An 11152-nucleotide genomic window follows, 5' to 3' on the forward strand; every position below is an offset into this window, starting at 1 on the left:
CTTGGAAATGGAAAGAAGTGGAAGTCTTCTGGAGGTATGTTGTCGCCACCTTAAACAGCGCTTGGTGCCCGCAGAGGGCGAGGTTGTGACCATGAGTCAGGAGGGTGTGAGAGGCCTTGAGAGAAGGCATTTTGAAGTCATTGTGGGAAAGAAGAGAAAACCCGGACTAGGGTTTCATAGGCGCATGCTGGGTACATTAAAGGCGTGGATGAGATTGGGGGCGATACCTTTGAGGTGTCAAAATGCTATCAGCTGCCTGACTTTCCCTAGCAGGGCAAGGAAGTGCAGGCATAACAGAGGATGAGAACAGTGGCTTAGGTCCAGGCCTAGAGTTTTCCTGATGGTCAGATTAAAAGGGGGGGGGGGGCAAAGGGGTAAAAGTAGGTGAAATATCAGACAGTGGTGGGCTATTGTGATTTATAAGAAATATATATTAAATCACTCAGGGGATCAAAATATATTTCTCATATGTACCTGGTCTTTGCGGTTCCTGATTCACAGTTTCACAAATCCTTGGAATTTCTTGAGCAATAAGAGCCTATTTTTTTTATAATATTTTATCTCCTGTCCGCAGCTCCTCATAAGCGCCAGAGCCATAAAGATGAAATGTGTACCTTGGTATTTGTAACAAGTCCCTTCCCACTACAACTGGGTTTATGTTAGTGTCCTGACTTTTGGGAAGCCTTTAAGAATGAGGGCTGGTAGAAAAACCAACCCTGGGGACACCTCGCTGGCTCAGTCAGTGGAGCACTGTGAGTTCGAACCCCAGGTTGGGTGTAGAGCTTAGTAAAAAGAGAGAGAGAGAGGAAGAAAAACCAATCCTGAATAGAGGTTGGAGCTTTCAGTCCCACCATCCTGATTTCCTGACAGGGAGAGAGGTTGGAGATTGAATCAATCATCAATGGCCAATGAGTTAATCAATCATGCCTATGTAATAAAGTGTGCATAAAAACCCAACATGAGGGGGTCCAAGAGCTTCCAGGTTGGGGAACCAGAACTTCCTTGCTGGACCCCAGGACAGAAGCTCCTTTGTTCAGGATCTCACCCTGTATATCTCTTGATCTGGCTGTTGATACATAGTTTTCAATATCCTTTGTAATAAACTAGTAATTTAGTGAGTAAAAGGGCTTCTTGAGTTCTGTGAGCCACTCTTACAAATTAATCAAACCCAAGAAGGGATCGTAGGAACCTCCACTCTGAACCCATCGTTGGAACCACAAGTGATAATGTAGGCTGGCAATTGGCATGTGACATGGGGGTGAGGGGAAGCCTGGTAGGACTGAACCCTTCACCTGTGGGATCTGGTGACCTCTCTGGATAGTGTCAGGATTGTGCTGAATTGTAAGACACTCACCAGGTGTCAGAATTGCTTGTTGGTGCTGGTGAAAACACACGCCCCCACCCCAGACACTGGAACGTATGGATGTGCAGAACACTCTTTAATTTGTGTCTAAGCTACTTGGGAAAGGATATTAAGACCAGTGTGTTCTGATACACTGATGGAAAAGCCAGGAGCAAGAATCCGGGAGTCTTGATGGCAGTGTATAAATATGTGGGGTCGTATTCACGGAGGGAGGGTTGCAACCATCAGTTGTGGCTTCAGAGGGGATAGGTCAGCCAATGAAATCTCAGTGTTAAAGGAGTCCCAGGCAAGGGCAGGTATGAATGGATGGGTTCCATGGCCTCCAAGAACGCCTTGACACAATGAAAAATATCATGAGCTCTCCAAAAGAGATTTCCCTGAGACCACTCACAGCTTTCATCTAAATGTCAAAAGACTTTTTGACCCATAACTGATGGAGAGTCCATGGCAGAAGAGGGTAAAAAAACTGGGGTGGAGGTGATGGTGTCTGGGCTTAAGGACGTCCAAGAACCATGGAGCAGGACATGGGGAGAAAATGTTACCAAACCATCTCTCCCAGCCACTAACTCAGGAAAAGAAGAGGTGAGCTCCAACCTGGGGAGCCCATTGGGCATCCTGGACAAAGCTGAAGCCTAGCTCCTGGCTCTGTTTGCCAACACTCTTGATGAGTAAATTTGGATGAAATCATAGCAAGAGAAGCCAATAACTCAAGAGAGGAGGGTTTGGACAAGAGAAAGGGAGAATTTATTTCAGGTGCCAGCAGCCAAGGGAGGGGACAGGCTCAAGCCTTGATAACCCACCTCTTGGCCGGCAAGATGGACACCGAGAGTTTTTTGGAGCGGTCCAGGCAGGTGCCTGCAAGAGAGCAGGCAGGGAACATGTGATCATGGTGGGGGCTGGTACGTTCAGCCCATGACCAACATCAGAAGGGAATGAACGTGTGGCGTGTGGTCTTCTAGGCATTCCTTTGCTACCTGGGCTCTTAAGGCCTGGTGGTTGGTATGTTCTCAGTCATTGCAAAACACCTTCTCCAATGCTTCAAGAAAATGTGATAAGGAATAAGAACAATGGGTTTCAGTTAGAGCACAAGTTAGGCCATCTTCTCTATTTCTGATGGGGTCTAGAGTTAAGCAAGAGGGCTCATTCACAAAGAGACTGTAAACTGGAGACCAAAGTACCAGAAAGCCGACAAATCACAGAGCAGATGGTTGTGGTCACCAGAGATGGCAAATCTAAAAGCACTCTGCAAAGCAACTTCTAAATCTATACAGGTTAGTTATTTTAATTTTATTTTCTGATTACTAAAATCAAACTTCCCCCTTTGGAAATGTTTAAACATGCAGAAAGGTTAAAAAAAAAAATCCAAATCCTGGGCACCTGGGTGGCTCGGTGGATTAAGACTCTGCCTTCTGCCTTCTGCTCAGATCATGATCTCGGGGCCTTGGGATGGAGTCCCGAGTTGGGCTCTCTGCTCAGCAGGAAGCTTGCCTCCCCCATCTCTCTGCCTGCCTCTCTGCCTACTTGTGATCTCTCTCTGTCAAATAAATAAATAAAATCTTTTTTTAAAAATCCAAACATGATAGAACTCAAGTTAGATTATTACTTTTAATCCTGGCAGCTTTCTAGCAAAATGACTAATAGCCAAGGTACCCAAGTAATCTTGGTATCCAGAAAGCCAAAAATCAGATTAAAGCAGCCTTTAGCAGATTATATGATTGTTGGAGACACATCAAGCAGTCTGCTCAAACCAGAACATACCAACCATCAGGCCAGAAAAGCCCAGGTAGCAACAGAATGCCTGGAAGACCACACCTTACACATTCGTTCCCTTCTGTTGCTGTTGATCATGGGTTTTTACAGTGAATGAATTTTCAAAAAGATTTTATTTATCTTTTATTTATTTAGAGAGTACAAGCAGGGGGAGGGGCAGAGGGAGAGAGAGAATCCCAAGCAGATTCTGAGGTGAGTGCTGAGCCCCACATGGGGCTTGATCTCATGAACCTGAGATCATGACCTGAGCCAAAATTAAGCCGGACTCTCAGTCGACTAAGCACCCAGGAGCCCCATAAATGAATTTTTGAATCTATAAGTGGGGTTCTGGAATGGACATAGGAATATAATGTAAAATTTAGAGGTCAGTACTTAAAAACCAGAGCTATTGAGGAAATCTGTCCAGTTGAAGACTCCAATGTGTCTAGAGAACTAGGGGCATTTTTTCACTATTCATAGGCATGACTCTATAATAGAAATAAATGTTGTCTTTGTAATCACAAGCTTGTCTGGTTGGGATAGTGAGGGTGAGTGGCCCCTGTGAATGAATGCAGTCCGACAGACAGCCCTATTTTCCAGTACAATAGGGACCAGTAGTTGCTTACAGAATTTTTTTAAGTGCAAATAATGCTTTTAAAATACATTCATATTTTACATTTTTCTGAACAGGAGTCTGATTGGTAGATAATTTCTCCACATGAGTAACACGCAAAACTTACATGCATCTCCCCTTCTCCAACACACAAGCTATTCATCACTTAGTGTAAAATCTGACCTTGCAAATCCTGAGGTTCAGGTCATAGTCCTTTTCTTTGAGTTTAGGGCCTGTGCCTTGATTTTTCACTCCTCCCTTGTTTTTTAAACCAAATCTCTGATCCTTCTCTGTTTTCTAGTCTGAGTAATTTTAAGAACCACAAGAAGAGGAAGGTGGGTGGGGGATGGGCTAAGTGGGGGATGGGGATTCAGGAGGGCGCTTGTTGCGATGAGCACTGGGTGTTGTATGTAAGTGATGAATCACTCAGTTCTACTCCTGAACCCAATATGACACTATATGTTAACTAACTAGAATTTAAATGAAAACTTGGAAGAAAACACACACACACACACACACACACACACACACACACACACGAAATCTGGGTAGAAAATCTGAGAGCAGATGTTTATAATTTTCCCATTTTCTTCATTAGTTGCCTCACCCACACCCAGTTCAACAGCATTTTTTAGTCACTTGCCTTGAAGTCTTTCCCAAAGCATTCATTAAGTTTTCATCAAAAGAAAGACAATGCTTTCATTTCATCCTCACATTTTATCAATTTGTGTAATTTATTGAAATATCATATAATTATAACAAATGCATCTGGCATAAACGTGTACAGAAACAAAAGTGACTGTTGGTGAGCGTGGATCTCTTCAGGTGGGGCCTTAAGTGCACAGATGAGCAAGGGAGTCCCTCACCAGGGAACAGACTCTTGGCATGTGTTTTAAAAGAAAAGTAGAGAATGTCAGTTAATTCTTGAGTCTCTTAAGTGGACGTCAAGAGCATTATAAGGAGGACCAGTTAAGAGAGCTTCTGTTATATATATACCCAAAAAACCAACAACAACAAAAAACAAGGAACACAGACATTACACATCTATTAGAATGACTGAAGTCCAGAACACTGGCAACTGCAGCTTCTGGTGAGTCTGCAGAGCAACGGAAGCTCTCATTCATTGCTGCTGGGAACATAAAATGGTAAACCACTTTGGAATACAGTTTGGCAATTTCTTAGAAAGCCACACATAGAAACATGGCCTTACCATAGATCCGATGACACGTCTGTGTATTTACCCAATTGATTTGAAAGTTTATGCCCATTAAAAAAAAACAAAAACAAAAACAAAAAAACCTGCACATGAATGTTTAAGCAGCCTTACTTATCACCAAAAACCGGAGGTGCCCAATGTCCTTCAATAAATGACTGGATGGATGTACTACCTTTGGTCCTTTCAGTGTATTCATACAATACAGCAATAAAAAAGAATGAGCTATCAAGCCACGCTGACATGAATGCGTCTTAATGCATAGGGCTAAGTGAAAGAAGCCAGTCTGAATTGGCTATGTAATTACATTTATATGAAATCCTGGAAAAGCCAAAACTGTAGAGATTGTAAACAGAACGGTGGTTTCCGAGGGTTTGAAGGGAGAAGGGAGAATTAAAGAGGTGAAGTCTAGGGAATTTCTTAGGGAAATAAAACTACTCCACAGGATACTGTAATGGTGGATTCATGATACTTCACCTTCACCAAAAATATTTTGGTATTCGCCAAAACTCTATAGAGCTTTACAACACAAAGAGTAAACCTTAACCTACACAAATTTCAAACATTATGATGGTGGTCAGAGTACTCTAGGAAGGAATGGGGAGTGTGACAAAAGATTCTGTGTCATAAATGTATAAAACCACCTCCCTAAAATGGGTGGAAGGAAAAGGTCTTTACCTACATTTGGAAAGGAGTTGAGTCTAAGGCAAAAGGAACTGTATACAAATACTGTACTTTAGTTGAAAACTTATTTTACATGGGGATATGGGTTAGCGGTTCTGAACCCCTATCCATGGGGTACAGACACCTGGGTGGCTCAGTCCATTAAGCATCTGCCTTTGGCTCAGGTCGTGATCCCAGGGACCTGGGGTTGAGTCCTGCATTGGGTGCCCTGCTCAGCAGAGAGCCTGATTCTCCCTTTCCCTCTGCTCTTCCACCTGCTGCTCTCATTCTCTCTATCTCTCTCTGTGTCAAATAAATTAAAAATAAATAAATAATAAAAATCTTACATGGGGCACAGGAATAGAAAAATGAAGTAAATGGATGGTGGGAGCCAGGTTCCTTGCTGTTGGACTGGTAAGTTAGAGATAAGCAGGGGGAGGAGACTAGACTGATCCATGTGGTATCATGATGTCAGCATCAAGTCATGTTTAGCTTAACTAGAAACAGATGGCTACATATAGCAATATTTATAGAAATGTGCATATTCACAGGTTAGTATGCAAACCTCTATTTTCTTAATCTGTTAGCTGAGAGGACCTAGAAGCAGTGACACCTCAGTGGCAATGAGCACACCCAGTGCCCAGCTCTTGGTTTCTATGAACATTCCCCAATAAAAGAAATCACTTCTTGGACTGATTCCAGGACTAGAGCAGGACCATCTTATACTACCAAAAGGCAAGATAGTGCTTTAAAAACCCCACAATATTAGCAGTATGTCAAAGGGATGTGGGAGCCACAGAAAGAGCTCTTGATGCCCAAAGCTGGCATAATTTGAGCAGCAGTATAAATAAAGTGGTTTTTGAGGATAACCCAAAATCTAAAATAAATATTTAGGATAAATATTTAAATATATCTAATATATTTAACATTATATAATATAACATAATATATTAGATAAATATATCTAATATATTTAACATTTAACAAAAATGTTAAATATATCTAATATATTTAAGTATTTAAATATATCTAGGAGAAAATATAAATATATTCACATTTATATAAATATAATATAATATAATATACAATATAGTATACATGTATAATGTATATATAATATATACATGTAATGTATACATGTATAATGTAGTAATGTAATATATAAATATATATTTATATAAATATAATGTAAATATAAATTTACATAAATATAAATATATTTATATATATTTGATATATAAATATTATATATTACTTGTATAAGTAATGAATGAATGACAAGAGACAAAACTCCATACAGAAGAATTCCAAATAATTTTTGTAAATAAAATGGGAATATAACTCCTACTCCTTAAGTATGGGCTGTGCACAGTGATTTCCTTCCACAGAATGCAGCATGGGAAAGGGGGAAGAGTAACTTTATGAAAGAGACTCCCAATAAACACTGTCCCAGCCAGGTAGTCAAGGTCAATATCAATATTCCTTTCTTTTTTTTTTTTTTTCAATAAAAAAGAATTATTTATTTATTTCACAGAGAGAGAGACAGAAAGAGAGGAAACACAAGCAGGGGGAGTGAGCAAGGGAGAAGCAGGCTTCCCGCCAAGCGGGGAACATGATTCGGGGCTCGATCCCAGGACTCTGGGATCATGACCCGAGCCAAAGGCAGACACCCAACGACTGAGTCACCCAGGTGCCCCAATAGCAGCATTCCTAAATCATGTTGATAATATGTACCCTTGATGTATGTTTTCCCCCTCAAAACCTATAACCCCAGTGTAATCATGAGGACAAGATCAGAATTTCAATTCTATAAACTATCTGACAAGTACTCCTCAAGACCAATCATGAGGAAAACCTATCACAGCTAAGAGAAGCCTAAGGAGACACAATGACTAAATGCAATGTGGTGTTCTGGATGGAACCGGCAAAAAGAGAGAGAGAGAGAGAGCCATTAGGTAAAAACTTAAAAAAAAAAAAAAATCCAGGGCGCCTGGGTGGCTCAGTGGGCTAAAGCCGCTGCCTTCGGCTCAGGTCACGATATCTGGGTCCTGTGACCAAGCCCCGCATCCGGCTCTCTGCTCAGCGGGGAGCCTGCTTCCTCCTCTCTGTCTCTGCCTGCCTCTCTGCCTACTTGTGATCTCTGTCTGTCAAATAAATAAATTTTAAAATTCTTTAAAAAAAAATCCAAAGGCAGTAGGGATTTTAGTTCATAATGTATCAATATCAGTTTGCCGACTGTAACAAACGTAGTCTACTAATGTAAGATGTTAATAGTAGGGGAGATTGAGAGTAGAATATATAGGAAACTCTATGTGCCACTTTCACAATTTTTCTGTAAATCTAAAATGAATCTAAAATAGACTTTTTGTTTTTTTTAAGTCAGCTGGGCTAAAGAGGTCTCTCACTAGCCAGGAAATCTTCCTTTTTAAGAAAAAATATTACTAAACTATTAATGTATACCAATTAAACATCTATTCCTCAAACTTAAACCTACTAATAAGATTACAACTTCTCTAAATCTAAATACATAGGCCAAACCTCTGTTAACAATGTGCTCTGTCATTATTTAACTCATGTTTTGAAGTTTAAATTAGTGTTACTTTGACTTTATTTTGGCTTTCTAGTGGCTCTGTTGTTTTGAATTCCTTATGTTTGAAAAGGCCATTATTTAACAATGTGCTGTGTAACATTTGCTAATTTGGAAAAGATGAGAAATATACGCCTTACATACGAGTGTTAGCAAAGGAAAGTAAACAAAAGACTTAAAATATGGATGTAATTATAGTATAGAGTGGGTCATTTGTATTCATTCATCAGAATCCCGTAAGATTTTAAATGTCATAGATGGCAATGAAAAGTGACTAATCAATCAGCAAGAACCCCATGTTAATAGTATTAAGGGTTTAAATCAAGTGAGGGAGCATATGTGTATTTCATAGCATATGTGTATTTCACCCAGACTTAAGAACCCTTTTTCCTTCCCTGACATATGTAAATAAGTTCAAATAGTCTATGTAGGCCAACACAGCAGTATGCACAAGACCCTGAGTGTGCTGATATCCTACTGTGACAATGAATCATTGCTGTCCTTTTGTTTTGCCATGGCTCTGTTTGACTTTATCATAGTCTACATGGTGGATAGGACTGTAGCAGTAGAATTATGCTGCCCTTGGAGGTTCATCTATGGAATAGCTCATGGGAATGTCTTATATAAGGACATCTTTCAGAATTCTCTCAGATTATATCGCAGAGAGCCTACTTATACAGTGCCAGATTGTTCTCTTAAGAGAATAGTTTGGTGGTCACGTCCATTCAAATATAAATGGCTTATGCATTATAATCCTAGACAATGAGGGAAGTTACAGAGTGTCCTAGGTTAAAACAAGGTTGCTGGATGTCCTCGTCTTACCAGAAGCATGCACAGCTGCAGACGAGTGGAGTTAGCTGCACAGACAAGATTCAGCCACACCTAAGCCATGAATTGGTATTGTGTAATCTGAAAAACTATGAAAAAAAAGCTAAGCTACCCTCCTGGAAGAGAAGAGGAGAGAAGGTCAGAATGACCCTTCGATTGCCTAGGATAAAAGAGTTGCCTAAGTGCCTAAATATTCCATGGAAGAAAAATGGACAGTTTTTCCTATATACCCTGGTCAACCGTGACTGAGTGAACAGCTTGTCAGTAAACTGTAGGCAATCAACAACATGGGGACGGGTGGCAACTGAGGAGAGAGGGTGTTTCTGGCAGTTGAGATGGAGTTGGGTGGAGTTGACTGGGAACAGCCACATAATGGTTACCTATGGTGAGGGAATACCCAAGGTGCTTAGGGTTTCCAAAGGCTCTGGCTCGTGTGGTTTCTTTGTGAGTTGACCGCTACACCCTGAACCCTCAATAAGTAAATGGCATTCACCTCTCCACAAAGCTTGCTTCTCCACAGTGTCCAGCTAAGTCAAAGAGATTACAACCCCCCAACCACACAGGACCTGTTTCAAACTGTGAATTCCTTGGAGTTCATGGGTAAGGGATTCATGCCCCTGAATGAATGCCCCAAATCACAGCAAAGACTACTAGACGATAGTTGTTCTCTGCCGTGTTGATGAGACTGTTCTTTTTTTTTTTTTTAAGGATTTTTTTTTTATTTATTTGACAGATAGAGATCACAAGTAGGCAGAGAGGCAGGCAGAGAGAGAGAGAGAGGAGGAAGCAGGCTCCCCGCGGAGCAGAGAGCCCGATGTGGGGCTCGATCCCAGGACTCTGAGATCATGACCTGAGCCAAAGGCAGAGGCTTTAACCCACTGAGCCACCCAGGTGCCCTGAGACCATTCTTTTTAAGAAGAGATTCTTCTAAAGCCAAACGTTCTATGAGAAGCAGGCCAAGGGTGGAACCTTGGGAGACATACTGCATATAGCACAGAGGTCACCAGGGATCCGAGAGCTCTGGGCAGCTGTTCAGCTTTCAAAGGCCCGAGTCCTCTTGGATATTTCTGGGCCAGCATTAGTACCCATGTTCTGTGTGTCCCCTTGTGTTGTTTGCCTGACACTCTTCTTGCCCTTTCTGAGAAAGTGGCTGACTTGAGTGAGGGACAGACGTCCCAAAGCACGCCATGCTGGGCTCTTTCCCTAAATAGCCGTGGTTTGTCTTGAGATTTGCATGGAACTACATAGCAATAGTGGATCACAGTGGATCCTAGTAAAGGAAATTACTGGACTAGGCTAAGCCTGTCCCTTGAACTCCACATAGAAAATTCAATGGGTGATATTAGCACTTTGAAACCTAGAATTGTCCTTGGACTAATGGGAAGAAATAGTGTGGTGGAAAGATTGCTTAACTTGAATCAGAGGACTCTGTGTCATCGTTGCCCCTAACTTCATGACCCTGGGCAGGTCATCTAAACTCTCTGAGCCTTCATTCTTGGAAGCTTTAAAAACAGGAGTGGGAGTGTCCTAGACGGTGTCCACTGGCTCCTCTAGCTTCCCTCTCCATCCTTCCCCCATCCTGCCTTCTGTCCTGGGGGACTGGCTTGTGGGAATTCCATTAGTCTCTTTTGCCCTCTACCTTCTGGTTGGGGTCTTGCAACCCCCCCCCCCCCCCCAGGAGACAGTTAGAAGGAGGAGAGTGAGACTGGGTATTTACCTCCTTCTCTTCTCTTTCCTTGGGGTTTCCCAGAGGTCACTTCTCTCTCAGGGCAGCTCTCTGTCCAGTCTTCTCCCAGCTGCTGGTCTGCTGGGTAATCACACCACTGTTACTAGCCCTGAGGGATTCCACCATCCTGTGTGGCTCCCTAGCCCTGCCTGTGCTTTTGTAAATGCTCTCATTAAGTTTAAGCCCCCTGCAAACACTCTCGTTTGAGAGTGTGCCCTGTTTCCTGCCCAGGCCATCCATGACTAAAGAATGAGCTGCATCAGAGGCATGTGAATATCATGGGGTACTTCTGAGGTTCAATTTGCACTTTGACTTAAATGTTTGATAACCACTGGTAGATGGCTTCTACGTCCCTTCCAAGATTCTAAGACTCCAAATATTACAGTTTGAGGAATTGGGCAAGACCGAGC

Source organism: Meles meles, chromosome 14, assembly GCF_922984935.1.
Source record: "Meles meles chromosome 14, mMelMel3.1 paternal haplotype, whole genome shotgun sequence".
NCBI classification, from domain to species: Eukaryota; Metazoa; Chordata; class Mammalia; order Carnivora; family Mustelidae; genus Meles; species Meles meles.